General features: G+C 39.8%; 1 protein-coding gene across 1 annotated transcript in view; it reads right to left on the reverse strand.

The window, feature by feature from the left end:
- LOC106086275 (bifunctional 3'-phosphoadenosine 5'-phosphosulfate synthase) overlaps positions 1–18,984 on the reverse strand; it is a 102,242-nt gene that overhangs the window by 82,281 nt on the left and 977 nt on the right. The gene's annotated exons all lie outside the window — the stretch shown is intronic.

Genomic DNA, 18,984 nt, shown 5'->3' on the forward strand with positions numbered 1-18,984 from the left:
ATTCTCCATTAACGCAAACTGGTCCATATATTTTACGAATAATCTTTCTCTCAAATACTCCAAGCACTGCCTCATCTGCTTTCACAAGTACCCATGTCGTGTATAGTGTAATCTTCGTCTGTCGAGAGGTGGCCTTGTTTCTAAACTGCTTACTTAGTCCAAAGTAGCATCTGTTTGCCAGTATTATTCTGCGCTTAATTTCAAAACTGGTGTCATACGTTTCGGATAAAGTTACGGACTGTCTCAAAGTTGTGGTTCCCAACTTTCTCCATTTTCTTTATCTACTCGGTCGGGCTAGGCTTTTTGGGAGATGAAACCATCCATTTCGTCTTATCTCCATTTACTGCCAGATCCATTTTCACAGACTCTCTCTCGATTCTTTCACAAGCTGCAGTTACTACTTCCGGTGACCGACCTATGATATCGATGTCGTCGGCATAGGCGAGTAGCATGTGTTCTCTTGTGATTAGTGTGCCATATCTATTCACATCTGCATCTCGTTTAATCTTCTCCAGCAGGATATTAAAGAGATCACACGATAGGCTGTCTCCTTGTCTGAAACCTCGTTTGGTATTAAATGGTTCGGAGAGATTCTTTCCTATTCTTACTGAGTAACGCGTATCAGCAAGTGTCATCCTGCAGAGTCTTTTTAATTTTGCAGGGATACCAAACTAAGACATGGCTTGAAATACCTTTGAACGTAAAGGAGTATCGAAGGCGGCTTTGTAGTCAACAAAGAGGTGGTGCTTTTCAAAGCCGAGTCTGAACAGTGTGCCACAGGGCGATACATCTTTGGGGAGAAATTTTTACATGGCATAGTACCTTACAAATGTTCCCAGCATTAGGAGGGGTAACCACCGCTTCATATTATTTTCGGATGTTCTCGCCAGAATTCGAATCCTGGCGTCCGTGCCAGGAGGTAATGGTCGTTTTCATTCCCAAAGTGGGAAAACTGAGCCACCCGTCCAAGGACTACCAGCTACACCAATGGTCGGTCAGTTTATAGTGCCCTCCATAACGTGATAGGTTGTATTGGGGGTAGGCGACTTCACTTTTGCGGCCCTTTTTTGAATATATAGGGGGCTTTAAATAACGTGGAGTTGTGGTCCATTCGTCGTTCTTTTTTTAATATTAGAGTCTGGCTCTTAGTTGTCAATGAGATTCTTAGGTCCTTAGAGGAGGAAAGAATGAAGATGGGTCTACGCGGCATGATTTAGAAGGTACAGGGTATTGCAGTGATGTTGATATCAGGGGCGAGGAGGAGTGCTTCAAGAGCAGCACCGAATGCGATGCTTGATCTGAGACCTTTACACTTGTACGTGAAGTGCGCGGCGGAAAACTACTCTCAGACTAAGGGAGTCAGGGACATGGCGCACTTTGGCGGGGGACGATTGCGTGGAATTCGCGACGCGTCGGACTATGTGCTGGGCGGATCTTTCTTCGATGGTGTTGTAGACGCTGTCCTCCCGTGGAGAGAGCTACGATCTGGGGCATCCAACCTCCGATGGTGATCTCCTCTGATCAGACTTGGTGTTGTGGACTTCATAGCTGAGGTTCTCCGGAACGAGGACGTCAATTATCCTTGAGCTGGGGAAACGCAACCTTGGATTTTTGGTGGGAGTCCTGATGGGCCACTGCGATGTCAGGTCGGTGACATGGCGTTGGGCTCGGGATGATGGGGATTTCTGCAAGGTCTGTGGTGATGACGGTCAAGCATCTGCAATGCCAATACCTCGCGTTGGCGGAGAGAAAGCGTAGGATTATGGGCGAACAACTCTTCTCTTCACTGAACTCTCTACATTCTTTGTACTCCCGAGTCTTTCTGGGCTGCATTGATAGAAGATCAAGGAGTTTGAAATCTTTACTAAGTTCGACTTTATGATCAAAAGGTCTGTAGCATCAAAGTAAGTCAGCTTGCGGCAAACAAAAACTTTTATATATTTTAACAAACTTGTTTTTGCTGTTGTGAATAAAAATTTTTATTGAGTGTACAATGGACAGAAATAGTCCGAGTGGAGATTTGAGTCGGTCTGCTATGCTGACTATGTTAATCTGGAGATGGCGTGCAACTGGGCTAGGCCCGAATTTTAACCCGGAGAACAATGATATCTGCCTGTTTACGAGGAAGACAAAAATTGGCTCATTTGTGCCACGTTTCCTCAACAGAACGATTGAATGGATGAACCTAAAACTTTCTCTTGGATTAACACTCCATTGCCACCTTTTTTTAGTGAAAAAAATTTTAATCCTTAACGGAAAACTTTCTTCTAACGCTTCACGATCGGATATCCAAGCTTTTAAAAACAATATGCAATGAACACCTTTTATATCATGTTTAAATACATGCCAACTATCTGCACAACAATCAGATTGTGTGATTTTTTTTTTTTTTTGGGTTGAATGACCCAACGATGAAATGACCGGTGTGGGTAACTTGATTTTCTGCTTGAGCGCTGACTAAGGCAAAGACCGAAAGATTATTGGCGCAAAATTAGTCAAAACAATAAATTCTTTGCGTTATGGGAGTGAGTGTGTGACCTACATAGTAAAGTGGAAGTTAAAGAAGAAGTTAAACGAGTTGCCTTTGACATGGTCGAAAGGAATCCAATGAATTTTTTTTAACTGGCTACAAATAGCAAGAGAGCGTTGCGCAAGTATCTAATATGCACATATATTAATAATTTCGACGTTCTTGACCTAATTTTTAGAAGTGATAAAGGCATAGCAACGATGCTGAAGAACACGCCTAAGCTGATTATATTATGCCTAAGTAACAAGAATTTTAAATAAATATTCAATTTTTTTTTTTCTTTTAATTAGAAAAAGACAGTTTTTTGGTCAAAGGGCCTATATTTGTATGTGAGATTTAAACTACACATGCACTAAACTAAAAGGTATTCACAAAACTTCATTTAGGTTTGAAATAGTTTTATTTGACAGATTTGCTTTATAGAACTGTCAAATAAACCTATTTCGTAGCTACATGTAGTCTTGTGAATCCGCCCACAAGCATATGAGGCCATTCTGCAGTTGGTGACAAATTCTGCAGTAAGAGTGGCGTTGCAGAAAAAAATTATGAGAAAAAGGCTTTCCATAGGTAAAAGAAAGGTGTGCAAGGAGGGGATGACCATATCGAGGCGTAGACGAGACGAAATCAATTCTTCAAAAACAAAAATCAATTCTTCAAAAAAAAAAAAAAAAAAAAAAAGTATCAAATTTTAACAAATTTAAGGTAACCACTTTAAAGAATGCAGCATCAAGATGTTGTTTAAAATTAAAAAAAAAATTTAAACAAGTAAAAAGGCGGGCCGAACTTTGGATACCCACCACCTCGGGTATATATGTAAACCACCTTTTAATCAAAATTCGGTGAAAATTTCATACCTTATGTCCTATATCAGTTATATCCAAATATGTTTCGATTTGGACCAATTACTAATAAGTACACTAGCTATATCTAAAAATAAACCGATCTGAACTATATACGACACGGATGCCGAAAAGCCTAACATAAGTCACTGTGTCAAATTTCAGTGAAATCGGATTATAAATGCGCCTTTTATGGGGCCAAGACTTTAAATCGAGATATCGGTCTACATGGCGGCTATATCAAAATCTGGACCGATTTGGGCCAAGTTGCATACAAATGTCGAAGAGTCTAACATAAAGCACTGTCCCAAATTTCAGCGAATTCGGACAATAAATGTCTCTTTTTGTGGGCCCAAAACCTATATGGCAGCTATATTCAAATCTGGACCGATCTGGGTAAAATTAAGGAAGAACGTCGAAGAGCCTAACCAAACTCACTGCCTCAAATTTCAGCGACATCGGACAATAAATGCGTCTTTTATGGCCCCAAAACCTAAAACCTAGATATCGGTCAATATGGCAGCCATATCCAAATCTGGACCGATCTGTGCGATATTGCAAAAGTATGTCAAGGGGCCTAACTTAACTCACTGTCCCAAATTTCGGCGACATCGGACATTGAATGAGCATTTTATGGGCCCAAAATCATAAATCAAGAAATCGGTTTATATGACAGCTATATCCAAATCTGAACCGATCTGGACCAAATTGAAGAAAGATGTCGAAGTGCCTTGCATAACTCACTGTCCCAAATTTCAGCAAAATCGGACAATAAATGTGCCTTTTATGGGCCTAACACCATAAATCGGAGGATCGGTCTATACGGCAGCTATATCCAAATCTGGACCGATCTGAGCCAAATTAACGATGAATGTCAATGGGCCTTACACAACTCACTGTCCCAAATTATTTCAACGAAATCGGAAAAAAATTTGGCTTTTATGGGCCTTAGACCCTAAATCGGAGGATCGGTCAATATGGCAGCTATATCCAAATCTGGACCGATCTGAGTCAAATTGAGGAAGGATGTCGAAGGGCCTAACACAACTCACTGCCCCGAATTTCAGCAAAATTGGATAATAAGTGTGGCTTTTATGGGCCTAAGACCCTAAATCGGCGGATCGGTCTATATGGGGGCTATATCAAGATATAGTCCGATATAGCCCATCTTCGAACTTAACCTGCTTATGGACAAAAAAAAAGAATCTGTGCAAAATTTCAGCTCAATATCTCTATTTTTAAAGACTGTAGCGTGATTTCAACAGACAGACGGACGGACATGTCTAGATCGTCTTAGATTTTTACGCTGATCAAGAATATGTATACTTTATAGGGTCGAAAATGGATATTTCGATGTGTTGCAAACGGAATGACAAAATGAATATACCCCATCCTTCGGTGGTGGGTATAAAAATGGAGTAGACGCCATTCCCCTAAAAACTTCGCATGGGCCACAAATTGTGTTGAAGGTTAGGCATATGAGGCTAAAAAGAACTATAAGTGTCCATTTCGAATGCATAGATTTATTTCGTACACATAAATTTGATTTCAGTACTCCATTACAACAAGATCTAATTGTAATTAAAATCTCATTACTGGTGTGTAAAACAGTTTAATACGGACAAAGAAAGAGTGTTGTAACCGGGTACGCAAAGCACAAAAGTTAGTGAATATTTTGAGTATTGCTTTTGATTGGTATATCATTTTTATACCCACAGAGAACTGCATGAGACCCTAAATTTAGCACTCAAATGCCACTTGTGCCAAAGCAAGTGCCTGTTATGCATGCCACATCAAAATAATGTTAGCTAGAAACGCTCTTCTTATGACGATAGAGCAAGAGTTGATCGAACGTTTCAGCAATCGTTCAGTGGATGTGGTTTTCAATTTGAGTGTCAGACATCGTATGTTGTTTGCGAATGAGCACTACTCAGATGAGTGATATGTGAAGCCAAACCAAGCAGAGGAATGCCACAACAGACAAACAAACGGTAAAGACACATAGCTCAACAATGTTCAGCCCTTCACGGTAGCGTTGATGCCAAGTCACACGCATTCAGTGTTGCCGTTTTGAGCTTTTTCTACCAAATTTGCTCGGATGGATTTGTAAATTTTAGGATTTGGTCCGATGGACGGCCCAAATTGATTTTGCTTGATTTTCAATGGGATGGACAATTTTTTCTATTGGTCGCATAGCGTAAACATTTTTTATTTAGAAAAAAAATTTATCAAAACTTTTGTCTTTGGGAAATTATTATCAAAATTTTGTCGTTTTAGAGAAAATATCAAAATGTTGTCTTTAGAAATGTTCTTTTTTTTAACCCAATTTAATTTTTTTTTTTTAATTTTTAAGAAACTTGAAACTTAAAAACAGTAGCAAAATAATAATTCAAAATGCAAAATTGCTTGGATGTAAAGGAAAAAATTACTCAAGGGCTTTATAAATTAACGCGACGTCGACAATAAATGAAAAAAATCTTTCGTAAGGCCAAGGTGACCAAATTAGAGGGCCCATTAATAGAATCCAGGAACCTTTAGAGCCCTTAAATTTCATTTTGTAAATTTCATAGAGATAGAGATATCGCAATCCCACAAAATCCATGCGGTTGGGGCGCTGTGGCAGTAACCCGCCCCCGGAAAACTATGAGAAACAAAGGAATAATAAAAACGGACCCCCCAACCTTGACGACCCACGCAAACGAAAAAAGGACCATGATTTGCGGATCTGCACCTGGAATTTCCGCACTCTTTATAGAGAAGGAGCAGTATACGCGCTGGCGTGTGTACTAGAGAAGTACAAGGCTGATATTACCGGTTAGTAGGAGACTGAAACACCTTGCCTCCAGCTTTACTCCGGTGGATGAGAGGCTAGCCACAATCCGCATAAAAGCCAAATTCTTCAACATCAGCCTTATTTCTACGAGCGCCTAGAGAGAGAATATGACCGCTGCCCCGCCCATTATATTAAAATCGTTCTGGGCGATTTTAAAGCGAAGATAGGAAAGGAAGACATTTTTGGACCAACAGTCGGAAAGTTTAGCCTCCGCGAGATAACGTCCAGCAATGGGTTGAGGCTGATAGATTTCGCCGCGGCAAAAACATGGTAGTTAGTAGCACCAGATTTCAACATAAAACTATTCACAAAGCCACATGGCTGTCACCCGATCAAAACACGAGGGACCAAATTGATCACGTTGTGATAGTTGGAAGGCACTCATTTAGCGTGTTAGATGTACGATCCATCCGTGGAGCGAATATAGATTCGGATCATTACCTTGTTGCAGCAAAGGTTCGCACCCGTTTGAAAATGGCGAGGAAAGTACGATCTGACACAGCTGGACATTGAAAAGCTGCAAACACAACAGATGACAGCGGCATACTCCTCTCGATTGACCCAACTGCTTGGTGAAAGCATTTCTTGTTCCCATGATATAATGGTGCAGTGGCAAACTATTGCCCACTCCATGGAAAATGCCGCGAAATCCGTACTTGGGTACCGGAAGCCTCCTCCAAGATACCCATAGTACGACCAAGAGTGTCGAGATGCTACTAAAGCCAAGAATGCGGCATATAGAGCAAACCTGCAATCAGTAGCAACGCGCCAGATGAAGGAGAGGTATCGGGAGAAAAAGAGAGAGGAGAAACGTCTACTAGGCAGAAAGAAAAAGGAAATGGAAAGACGTGAGTGTGAGCGAATTGAGATGTACAGAAGTGAGAATGAAGTCCGGAAATTCTACCAAAGAATTAAACATCAAACCGATGGCTTTGGTGCAGGCACATCATCCCGCAGAGACAAAGAAGGAAATCTAGTAATTGACACAGATAACATGCTGAGGATATGGAAAGAACATTTTACGCAACTGCTAGTGTCCGACGTTTGCGGCAAAGAGGATACCGCAGAACCAATCAATGATGATGGTATAGAATGTTTACCTCCTAGTCATAATCAGGTCCAAGTAGCAGTGACCCGACTAAAGAACAACAAGGCAGCAGGAGCCGACGGGTTACCCGCTGAACTATTTAAGACCGGAGGCGACATGCTGATAAGGCGTATGCATCAGCTTATCTACGCTATCTGACTAGAAGAACGTATACCCGATGATTGGAATCTCAGCATACTATGTCCCGTACACAAGAAAGGAGACAAGACGGAATGTGCCAACTACAGAGGAATAAGTCTCCTCTCCATCGCATACAAGATACTCTCGATCGTACTGTGTAAAAGACTAAAACCTAAAGTCAATGAGACAATTGGGCCCTATCAATGCGGCTTAAGGCCTGGTAAATCCACCCTGGACCAGATATTCACACTGCGCCAAATCCTGGAAAAAACCCGAGAAGGACAAATCAACACCTACCACCTCTTTGTTGACTACAAAGCCGCCTTCGATACTCCTTTACGTTCAAAGGTATTTCAAGCCATATCTGAGTTTGGTATCCCTGCAAAATTAATAAGACTCTGCAGGATGACACTAGCTGGTACGAGTTCCTCAGTAGGAATATGAAAGAATCTCTCCGAACCATTTAATACCAAACGAGACAGCCTATCAAGTGATCTCTTTAATATCCTATTGGAGAAGATTATACGAGATGCAGATGTGAATAGATATGGCACACTACTCACAAGAGAACACATGCTACTCGCCTATGCCGACGACATCGACATCATAGGTCGGTCACCGCAAGTATTAACTGCTGCCTTTGAAAGAATCGAAAGAGAGTCAGTGAAAATGGGTCTGGCAGTAAATGGAGATAAGACGAAATGGATGGTTTCAACTCCCAAAGAGCCTTGCACAACCGAGCAGATAAAGAAAATGGGAAAAGTTGGGAACCACAACTTTGAGACAGTCAGTAACTTTATTTTCCTCGGCACCGCCGTAACCGAAACGAATGACACCAGTTTTGAGATTAAGCGAAGAATAATACTGGCAAACAGATGATACTTTGGATTAAGTAAGCAGTTTAGAAACAAGGCCACCTCTCGACAGACGAAGATTACACTATACAAGACACTGATACTACCCGTGCTGTTATATGGTTCTGAAGCATGGGTACTTGTGAAAGCAGATGAATTGCTTGGAGTATTTGAGAGAAAGATTATTCGTAAAATATATGGACCAGTTTGCGATAATGGAGAATATAGGCGACATATGAACCACGAGCTGTATGACGACGATAACATAGATACACGTATCAAAATACAAAGACTGCGTTGGCTAGGTCATGTTGTCGGAATGGATGAAGAAGCTCCAGCAAAGAAGTCTTTTGAAGGCAAACACGGTGGTACACGCAAACCGGGAAGACCAAAAGCCCAACGGAAATATCAAGTGGTGGGAGACACCTCGAAACGCTATTCTATTAAAGTAAAGTTAGAGTTGTGTTAGCCCACTCGACATCCTTCTTCAGCTTGGCCCATACCGATCTCTCGATTTAAGGTCTTGGGCCCATAAAAGGCGCATTTATTGTCCGATTTCGCTGAAATTTGGCGCAGTGAGTTGTGTTAGGCCCTTCGACACCTTTTTCAATTCGGCCCAGATCGGTCCAGATTTGGATATAGCTGCCATATAGGAGGCCACCGTAGCGCAGAGATTAGCATGTCCGCCTATGACGCTGAACGCCTGGGTTCGAACCCTGGCGAGACCATCAGAAAAAATTTTCAGCGGTGGCTTTCCCCTCCTAATGCTGGCAACATTTGTGAGTTAATATGCCATGTAAAACTTCTCTCCAAAAGGTGTCGCACTGCGGCACCCCATTCGGACTAGGCTATAAAAAGGAGGCCTCTTATCATTGAGCTTAAACTTGAATCGGACTGCACTCGTTGATAGGTGAGAAGTTTGGACATAACTGCTATGGGTGCAAAAATAATGCATTTAACACCGGATTATGACGAATGGTGGTTTACATATATACCCGAGGTGATGGGTATCCAATGTTCGGCCAGGCCGAACTTAATGCCTTTTTACTTGTTTGTATTTCTTTTGACAATAGTTTTTTTTTGCTTCTTTTGCTAACGTTGACCGAGGTTTGGAATTTAGTTGAGTTGCTGGCACCATACGGTCTAATTATAATTGTGACTTCTTAGATTCAACATTAAACATAATCATTAGACCTGTCAAAGAAATAAAAGTACAAAGTTAATTGTTATATTAATGGCAGTGTCGTGTACCCAAGTTTACGGTTTAATACCTATTTTTATACCCACCACCGAAGGATGGGAGTATATTCATTTTGTCATTCCGTTTGCAACACATCGAAATATCCATTTCCGACCCTATAAAGTATATATATTCTTGATCAGCGTAAAAATCTAAGACGATCTAGACATGTCCGTCCGTCCGTCTGTCTGTTGAAATTACGCTACAGCCTTTAAAAATAGAGATATTGAGCTGAAATTTTGCACAGATTCTTTTTTTTGTCCATAAGCAGGTTAAGTTCGAAGATGGGCTATATCGGACTATATCTTGATATAGCCCCCATATAGACCGACCCGCCGATTTAGGGTCTTAGGCCCATAAAAGCCACATTTATTATCCGATTTTGCTGAAATTTGGGACAGTGAGTTGTGTTAGGCCCTTCGACATCCTTCGTCAATTTGGCTCAGATCGGTCTAGATTTGGATATAGCTGCCATATAGACCGATCTTCAAATTTAGGGTCTTAGGCCCATAAAAGCCACATTTATTATCCGATTTTGCTATAATTTGAGACAGTGAGTTGTGTTAGGCCCTACAACGTCCTTCGTCAATTTGGCTCAGATCGGTTCACATTTGGATATAGCTGCCATATAGACCGATCCTCCGATTTAAGGTCTTAGGCCCATAAAAGCCACATTTATTATCCGATTTTGCTGAAATTTAGGACAGTGAGTTGTCTTAGGCCCTCCGACGTCCTCCGTGAATTTGGCTCAGATCGGTCCAGATTTGGATATAGCTACCATATAGACCGATCCTCCGATTTGGGGTCTTAGGCCCATAAAACACGCATTTATAGTCCGATGTCGCCGAAATTTGGGACAGTGAGTTAAGTTAAGCCTCTTGACATACTTCTGCATTATCGCACTGGTCGGTCTAGATTTGGATATAGCTGCCATATAGACCGATCTCTCGGTTTTAGGTTTTGGGGCCATAAAAAGCGCATTTATTGTCCGATGTTGCCGAAATTTGGGACAAAGAGTTAAGTTAAGCCCCTCCGCATATTTCTGCTATGGAGCATAAGGTATGAGTTTTGCACCGGATTTTGACGGAAGGTGGTTTACATATATACCCGAGGTGGTGGGTATCCAAAGTTCGGCCCGGCCGAACTTAACGCCTTTTTACTTGTTTTATATTTTGATGCTCATTTCCACTACAAAGGTAATATAACTTTAATATCTATTGTGAAGATTAGTGTATAATTATTTGTGCTTCCCACCAATTATAATTTCACTTAAAGGTTCTGAATTTTCTTAAAACTGTGTATGAAGCCTTTTGGGTCAAGGTAGAGAAGTAAAGTCTCTCGCTGTCATATTTTACCATTCATCCCATTTGAAGATAACGGTAGCCTTGAGAGACTAATCATTTTATGTCATATTATAAAGTGCTAAGAAAAACACCTACCATTAAACTTCAACTCCACCATTAGTTGTTCGAAAAAAATAACTGCTTATTCACAAAACTTACTGTAGCCTTAGGTTTATTTGGCAATTCTATACCCACCACCATAGGATGGGGGTATACTAAACTAGAACTTGGAACACCTTGAAATATTAGTCTAAGACCCCATAAAGTGTATATAAAGGGTGATTTTTTTGAGGTTAGGATTTTCTTGCATTAGTATTTGACAGATCACGTGGGATTTCAGACATGGTGTCAAAGAGAAAGATGCTCAGTATGCTTTGACATTTCATCATGAATAGACTTACTAACGAGCAACGCTTGCAAATCATTGAATTTTATTACCAAAATCAGTGTTCGGTTCGAAATGTGTTCATTCACCGTAACGTTGCGTCCAACAGCATCTTTGAAAAAATACGGTCCAATGATTCCACCAGCGTACAAACCACACCAAACAGTGCATTTTTCGGGATGCATGGGCAGTTCTTGAACGGCTTCTGGTTGCTCTTCACTCCAAATGCGGCAATTTTGCTTATTTACGTAGCCATTCAACCAGAAATGAGCCTCATCGCTGAACAAAATTTGTCAAAATTTGAACACATTTCGAACCGAACACTGATTTTGGTAATAAAATTCAATGATTTGCAAGCGTTGCTCGTTAGTAAGTCTATTCATGATGAAATGTCAAAGCATACTGAGCATCTTTCTCTTTGACACCATGTCTGAAATCCCACGTGATCTGTCAAATACTAATGCATGAAAATCCTAACCTCAAAAAAATCACCCTTTATTTTTGATCGTCTCGACGTTCTGAGTCGATCTAGCCAAGTTCGTCCGGTCATGTAAGTACAATCTGAAATCTTTAACCCAAGTTTAGAATGTTGATACATGGTAAAAGAATTGTTGGAATTTTTTTTGTTGATATATTTTTGATTGCTAGTAAGATTTTTGATTCTTAGTAAGATTCAAATTAATTTTTTTCTGAATTTCATATCTTTTTTTTCATTCTTCCTGAGAATCATTTGTGTTCCAATGAGGACTGCGGAGTCCAGGTTTTGAGGCCGGAGTCGAACTATTGAGCCGGAGTTAGAATTTGGTTAGGAATTGAGCACGCTTGCCCCGACTTCGAACCGCTCTCCGACTCCTGAAGGTTAGACTCTGCAGCCCCGCATACGAGAAAACCATATTAGGTCGGGTGGGTAAAGAGGATAGAGCTTTAATAGCTCTGCTCCAAGGTACAACTATATCATAAGAAGTAGAGCTTAATGGGTACAAAAGCGCACGTGATTTTTTTGTTGCTGTAATGGGTCAGAGTTTAGCAATAAAACAAAAACCCCGCTCACTTCTCCCGAATTGAGAAGCTTGGCGATCACGTGCATGTCGTTTCAGTTCGAACAAGTTATGTAGAAGGTCTTTTGTTTCTTTTTTTGATTCACCTTTCTTTGTCTGTTTTTACTCCGGCTGTTTTAGACCCGGCATTACATCGCCTCATATCAAAAAGAGTGTGCAATAGAAGATAATTTTTTATTATGGGCAATGTTCCGAATTTTTAGATATGTAATAAGTCAACGGTACTGTTTTAAGTAATCAGCGAATGGCGAGGAGACTTCTTGGCAGTATGTACCGGATGACTAGCAGATTTTTGTTAATATTAGTTTATTTTGGTGCTAAAACGTACAAAGTGGTACTTTATTTACAGACTGAGCTACATCTGTGAAATTTGGGATACAGGTACATCTTAGCAGTATGTAACGGGTGACTAGAAGGTTGTTTTGATATTTGTACATTTAAGTGCTAAAACGTACAAAATGGTACTTTATTTACGGATTGAGCTAAAGATCTCAAAATTGCGATACAGTTACACCTTGACAATATTTATCGGCTGACTAGAGTTTTTTCTTTTTATATATTGGTGCATTTAGGAACTAAAATCTTCAAAATGTTCTTTCATTTTATTTCCTAAACCCCTACAAAAAAATCATTTTCTTAATATTTTACAACCGTTTAGCGAAGAAAGCTGGTTTTAATGAATTTGGCATACAATAGAACCTGCCGCCAAAAGAAGTAAATGCAACAAGACATTAAAACGAGTTCCAGAAATCTCACTGCAAATACTTTTGAGAAATTTTTTCGATTGATTTTTGGGATATAAAAAATGCTGACTTTTGACAAGCCAGTTTTTGTCCAAAATATGACAGGAAAAATGGTTGTAACTGGTTTCAGTCGTCTACTTTACGCCAACCCCAATTTCAATACGATACCTCTTTCCTAACTCGAGCTAGAATTTTTTTTAAGGCAGCTCTATTCTTAGGTTTTTTTCGTCGTCAATGCGAACCTGCGCACACCGAGCAAGAACCGTTGCCGTTGTCTAGCGTTCGAAACCATTAATACAACTTCCAAAAGATAGTTGCACTGTGTTAGCAATCAGTGTAAAATTCAGCTCTGACTTCATGACCAAATGACACCGCCGATGTGTCAGTTCCTGCAGCCAATAGGCATCACAATTTAAAATTTAATGACATTCATAATAGCTACTTTTTTCCCTGGAAGAGTTTCCCCATTTTCGAAGTTCGTTCAGAATAGGGGAAAAGGGGAAAAACTCCCTGGGAGATTTTTTTCAGAATAAGGGAAAAGGGAGTAGGGAATAAACTCCCAGGGAATTGTTATTCAGAATAGGGCTGTATGTATCTTTACCAATTTCACAATAACAAACATTTTAGCAATTTTCGATTTGGAAAAAAATGTGGGTTACGTTATTTTAGGCTTTTTAAAGCGATCTGGCTTGTTAAACGATACGAACTAAACGGTTTCTCTGGTATCAAAAACGAATAAAATGTTTAAGTGAATCCGATTAATCTATGTTTTTTCACCTTGAGATCACTGTGTAACTTATATTTATAGAACGGTCTACAATTAGCTGTCACATAACTACTCTCTTCAGTTTATGTATTGTGAATGAACTATTTATGTACCTAATTGTGAATTAAAAATATAAAGTGTGCACTGTCTTTCGTATAAATACATTGATATTAGAAAAAAGATACAATCGATTTATAATTTTGACACAATTTGATGGCGACACACATCGATTTATAATTTTGACCGAATTTTAATAATTTTTGGCTAAGAAAGTACACATGTGCTGTAATAAATCGTTTTTATTTGCAAATAACTTTATTTCATGTTGCATGAAGCTATTTAAACATACATTTTCATTCGTGGTTGCAAATGAAAATTCACCTATGCCTATTATGTCACCCTGTTACGCAAAGAAAATTTCATTTAAACTGCGTACCTGCAAGCGAAATTTTCGGTAACGGTACCGGTAACGAAAATTTCGTTAATGATATGTCAATGCATTTCTTATGGCCACGGAAATTTCGCCAGAGGTGCATACTGCGCTCAACACTTGGGCAAGCTTCAACGTGGTCCCCTTCTCATCACTTAATACAAGGCAGACATGTATGTGAATGTATTTAATATATGTACCTATTATATAATTATTTTTATTTTGTAAATGATAAGATTGAAATTCTAAGCGTACACTTTATCTCCATTGAAAGCCAGTGAAGGGTTTGACTCTAATACATATCTAGGTTGGACAAAAAATAAATAGTTAAGTATGTATATATTATTTTCTAATTGGATTATACCCTCAACAAATTTTATTGGATCATGCCAAAAGAGTAGGCGTTTAATTTGTTCCATATAACATTCCTTTTTTTCATATAGTGAATTGATTTATTTTTTTAATTCAATTTAAAGCAATCAGCACTTTGAATTGTTTAGCTTCCGAATCGATAAGAGCTTTTGATAAACATTTTCAGCCAGTTCCGCTGCTTCACTAGTAGTATTAAGATGTGTATTAGTATTGAGATGTGTTCTTTGGTCATTAAACTACATTTGTTGCTCATGTTTGATAGACTTGAGAGAGGAATACATTTTCTTTCTCCCACTTTCAAAAAGTTCACTTTGCCTTTGAATAGCTACCAGCACCATTGTTACCGTTGTGCGACTAAAGTCGGAATTTCTAACCTTTCTAGAGTTAAAAAACTTTTTTGCGACCTTTTGGAATTTACACTTTTTTGCGACTATTTTCTGCAGAAGTAAAAATGCAAATTTTGCCCATGAACATTCCACTAAGGAACAAGGGAAAAATGCTCACATATCAATAAATGCAGTCCGATTCAATTTTAAGCTCAATGATAAGGGACCTCCTTTTTATAGCCGAGTCCGAACGGCGTGCCGCAGTGCGACACCACTTTGGAGAGAAGTTTTACATGGCATAGTACCTCAGAAATGTTGCCAGCATTAGGAGGGGAAAACCACAGCTGAACATTTTTCTGATGGTTTCGCCAGGATTTGAATCCAGGCGTTCAGCGTCATAGGTGTATGTGCTAACCTCTGCGCTACGGTGGTCTTCTTTTCTGCAGAAGTGCGACTTTTATACAATTTGCAAAAAATTGTTTTTAATCGAACATAGTAAAATCATAAGGCGCTTCTATCTTATAGGTTTTTTCTTTACATTCCAATCGAATTTCGAGATATCTTTATCCGCTCTCTGTTTCTGTTGTTGTTGTGGCAGTTTGTTGTGTTCTATCTTTCGTCTGCTTGATGCTGTTGAGTGTCAAGATCCAGTAACTCTGCGGTGAAGATGGGGTGCGTCTGGGTCTGAGTTGGGTCGGTCTGGCTGGGCAGTTAAACAGGTGACATGTATCATGTGGTCTCTGGTCACAATCGGGACATACATCTTGCACATCGGCATCAATCCTTGCTCTGTAGGAGTTGAGACGGCTGGTAGGATCTTTCGTCTCCTGATGGGGGTGGTACCCATGAGAACTGAGGAGACAGCCTGTCGCAGTTTGGAGGGCGGCATTCTGACAGATCTGAATATTATTCCACTGCGTGTCACAGAGCTGACGATACCACACTGGCGCTGCATAACTGTTTCTGTCTTACCTGTCTGTGTGAACCGCTAGACTTTTGTTCTGGTTGGAGCAACTTCTTCAATAAAGGTCAAAATATCATATGACAGATTATCACGTTGTTTGCTACTAAATCGTTCGGAGACTTTCTTCTCTATTTTAACTGATAACAGGGCCAGATAATGTCACCCTACAAAGGGTGAAAATCGGTTCAGAATTACATAGATTTAACTCCACCAAAAAAAATCCAATTTTTTGCACTACTCTAGAAACACGAATATGAAGTTAGTTTTTGGTGCTCGGTGACAATTCGCTCAAGTAGAAGTAATTATATCTTATTCAGGTGTATATTTCATAGATCTTTCGCAATTTGTGTGGCGAGATGTTGGAATTTATTGCCAACTGAACTACGAATCTTTTCACATTCTAATGTTTTTCACCTTAAACTTCTAGACATTTTTTCTTCTAATTCCACCTAATCGTCTTCTTGAATTTCTTTTTTTGCAATGCCATCCTTCTGATTGCACACACACACAGAAGGTGTTCTATAGTCTCTTCTTCTTCGATGCCCTTACAGCTTCTGCAAAAGTCGTTGCTGGCAACCTTCAGTCTGTCAGCATATTTTCCGATTAGACAGTGACGTGTCATGACGGACACAATGACTGAGACGTCTGTTCTAGACAATGACAGCAAAGCAGTAGACCTCTTCAAGTCTAGAGTAGGGCACATAGTTTTGGAATGCTCACAGCCCCCTCTTTATGACCATCTATCATTCGTTGTCCTTCGGGCCTGGTCCTGAAAACTTAGCTTACATGTCGCTAGAGACATACTCACATATCCCAGAATAGGTGAATTTTTAACTGATCAGCCTTCTCGTTGAGAGATGGCTGAGGGCGGAACATCGAGGGCGGTTTTTGCGTTCAGAAATACGTTCTCCAGGAATTTAATGGCTGTCTGAGAATATATATATATATGCCAATCGTCGTAATGACATTATATCTTAGCCATTCCACTGCAAACTTAATTGCAAGGATCGCTGCTTGATACACACTGCTGTGGTCAGGTAACCTTTTCGACATGACCAGTTCTAGATCTTTAGGTACACCCTAAAGCCCACCTGGTCGTTTAGTTGTGAACCATCCATATAGAAGTCTATGTAACTTCTGTTACCAGGGATATCGTAGTTCCAATCGGTTCTATCAGGAATAGTGGTACAGTAATTTTTATCAAAAAGCGGCTCAGGTAGGGTGTAATCCACACAACCTGGAACATCGGATATTGTATCAAGGATAATACAGTGTCCGTAGCCGCCATATGACCAATGAGAACGCTCCCTTAACCTCACGGTAGTGGTCGCAGCAATTTTGGTAGCCACAATGTCCAGAGGCATAAGATGTAGCATTAAATTCAGTGCATCAGATGGTGTCGTCCTCAGTGCGGCTGTTATGCACAAACAAACCATCCTTTGGATCCGGTTAAATATTGACCAGTAGATGGACTTTTGAAGCGCCGTCCACCAGACCACAACACCGTATAGCATTATAGGTCTGACAACTGCAGTATATACCCAATGCATGACACGCGGTCTAAACCCCAAACTTTTGCCAATGGCTCTCATGCAGGTGTATAAGGCAAGAGTGGCCTTTCTTGCCCTTTCCAAAATGTTGGATTTGAAGCTCATTTTCCTGGGAGTTTTGGACAGCAGGCAACTTGTATCTCCTGTAGGCAACTTGTATCTCCTGCTGAAAAGAACTACTTCTGTCTTGCACGGATTTATACCTAGACCACTTTCGCTCGCCCACTTTTGCTGTTGCACGTAGAGCTTCTTGAAGCATATCTCTTAGAGTGCCGGGAAACTTTCCCTAACCGCAATTGCCACGTCATCAGCATACGCGACCACTTGTACGCCTTTTTCTTCTAGAGACAATAATATATTGTTAATGGCTATATTCCAAATACCGGATAGGAACTTGTTTAAAAGTTTTTCTATTTGGGAATGTATTCTTAGTAATACGTTTTTGTTTTACTATCATAAGTAAATTAAATATATATATAAAAAAAATTATGAAAAATGGGTATATGCGAAAAAATTTACTGGTATCGTTAGCGTTACACAGGAATTTTGTCGCGCTGTTTTTTTTTAATTTTGTTTTTTTTTTGACAAAAACCTAATTTTTTTTGCAATTAATTTTTCTCCTTTAAAGAAAAAAAAAAAATTCGCTATGGCGAAGAATTTTGAGATTAAGCGAAGAATAATACTAGCAAACAGATGATACTTTGGACTAAATAAGTAGTTTAGAAAGAAGGCCACCTCTCGACAGACGAAGATTACACTATACAAGACACAGTGATACTACCCGTGCTGTTATATGGTTCTGTAGCATGGGTACTTGTGAAAGTAGATGAGGCAGTGTAGAGTTGGAGTATTTGAATGAAAGATTCTTCGTAGAATATATGGACCAGTTTGCGATAATGGAGAATATAGGCGACGTATGACACCATCAAAATACAACGGCTGCGTTGGCTAGGTCATGTTGTCAGAATGGATGAAGAAGCTCCAGCAAAGAAGTCCTTTGAAGGCAAACACGGTTGTACGCGCAAACCGGGAAGACCAAAAGCCCGATGGAAAGATCAAGTGGTGGGAGACACCTCGAAACTTGGTGTCAGAGATTTTAGAATGAGCGCAGAAGACCGAGGCGCTTGGAACACCATTCTACGTTCGGCTGGTGGAACAAATATTCTGTCATAACCAATGAATCAAAAAAAAATCATATTCGTATTCTATGCTAAATTTCCTTTAATTTGAGTACCATATTGTTAAATAACCATTGTGAGACTATTTTTTGAAAAACGACTTTTTCAGGAATAATCGACTTTTTGTGCGCCCTTTTTAAAATTCTCAACCGTAACGATTGCGCAGCACCCTACTCATACATAAATTATATATGTATAGCTAAAGAATTTGAACTTCGCTCATAGACTGGTTGATGGCGCTTGTGTATATAGATAAATAAGAATTATCTAAGAACATAACGCAAGCAGAATTCTGCTCTCAATAACATGCAGTCCGCGTCGTTAGCATTTTCTAAATATACATTA

Source organism: Stomoxys calcitrans, chromosome 1 (genome assembly GCF_963082655.1).
Source record: "Stomoxys calcitrans chromosome 1, idStoCalc2.1, whole genome shotgun sequence".
Taxonomy (NCBI): domain Eukaryota; kingdom Metazoa; phylum Arthropoda; class Insecta; order Diptera; family Muscidae; genus Stomoxys; species Stomoxys calcitrans.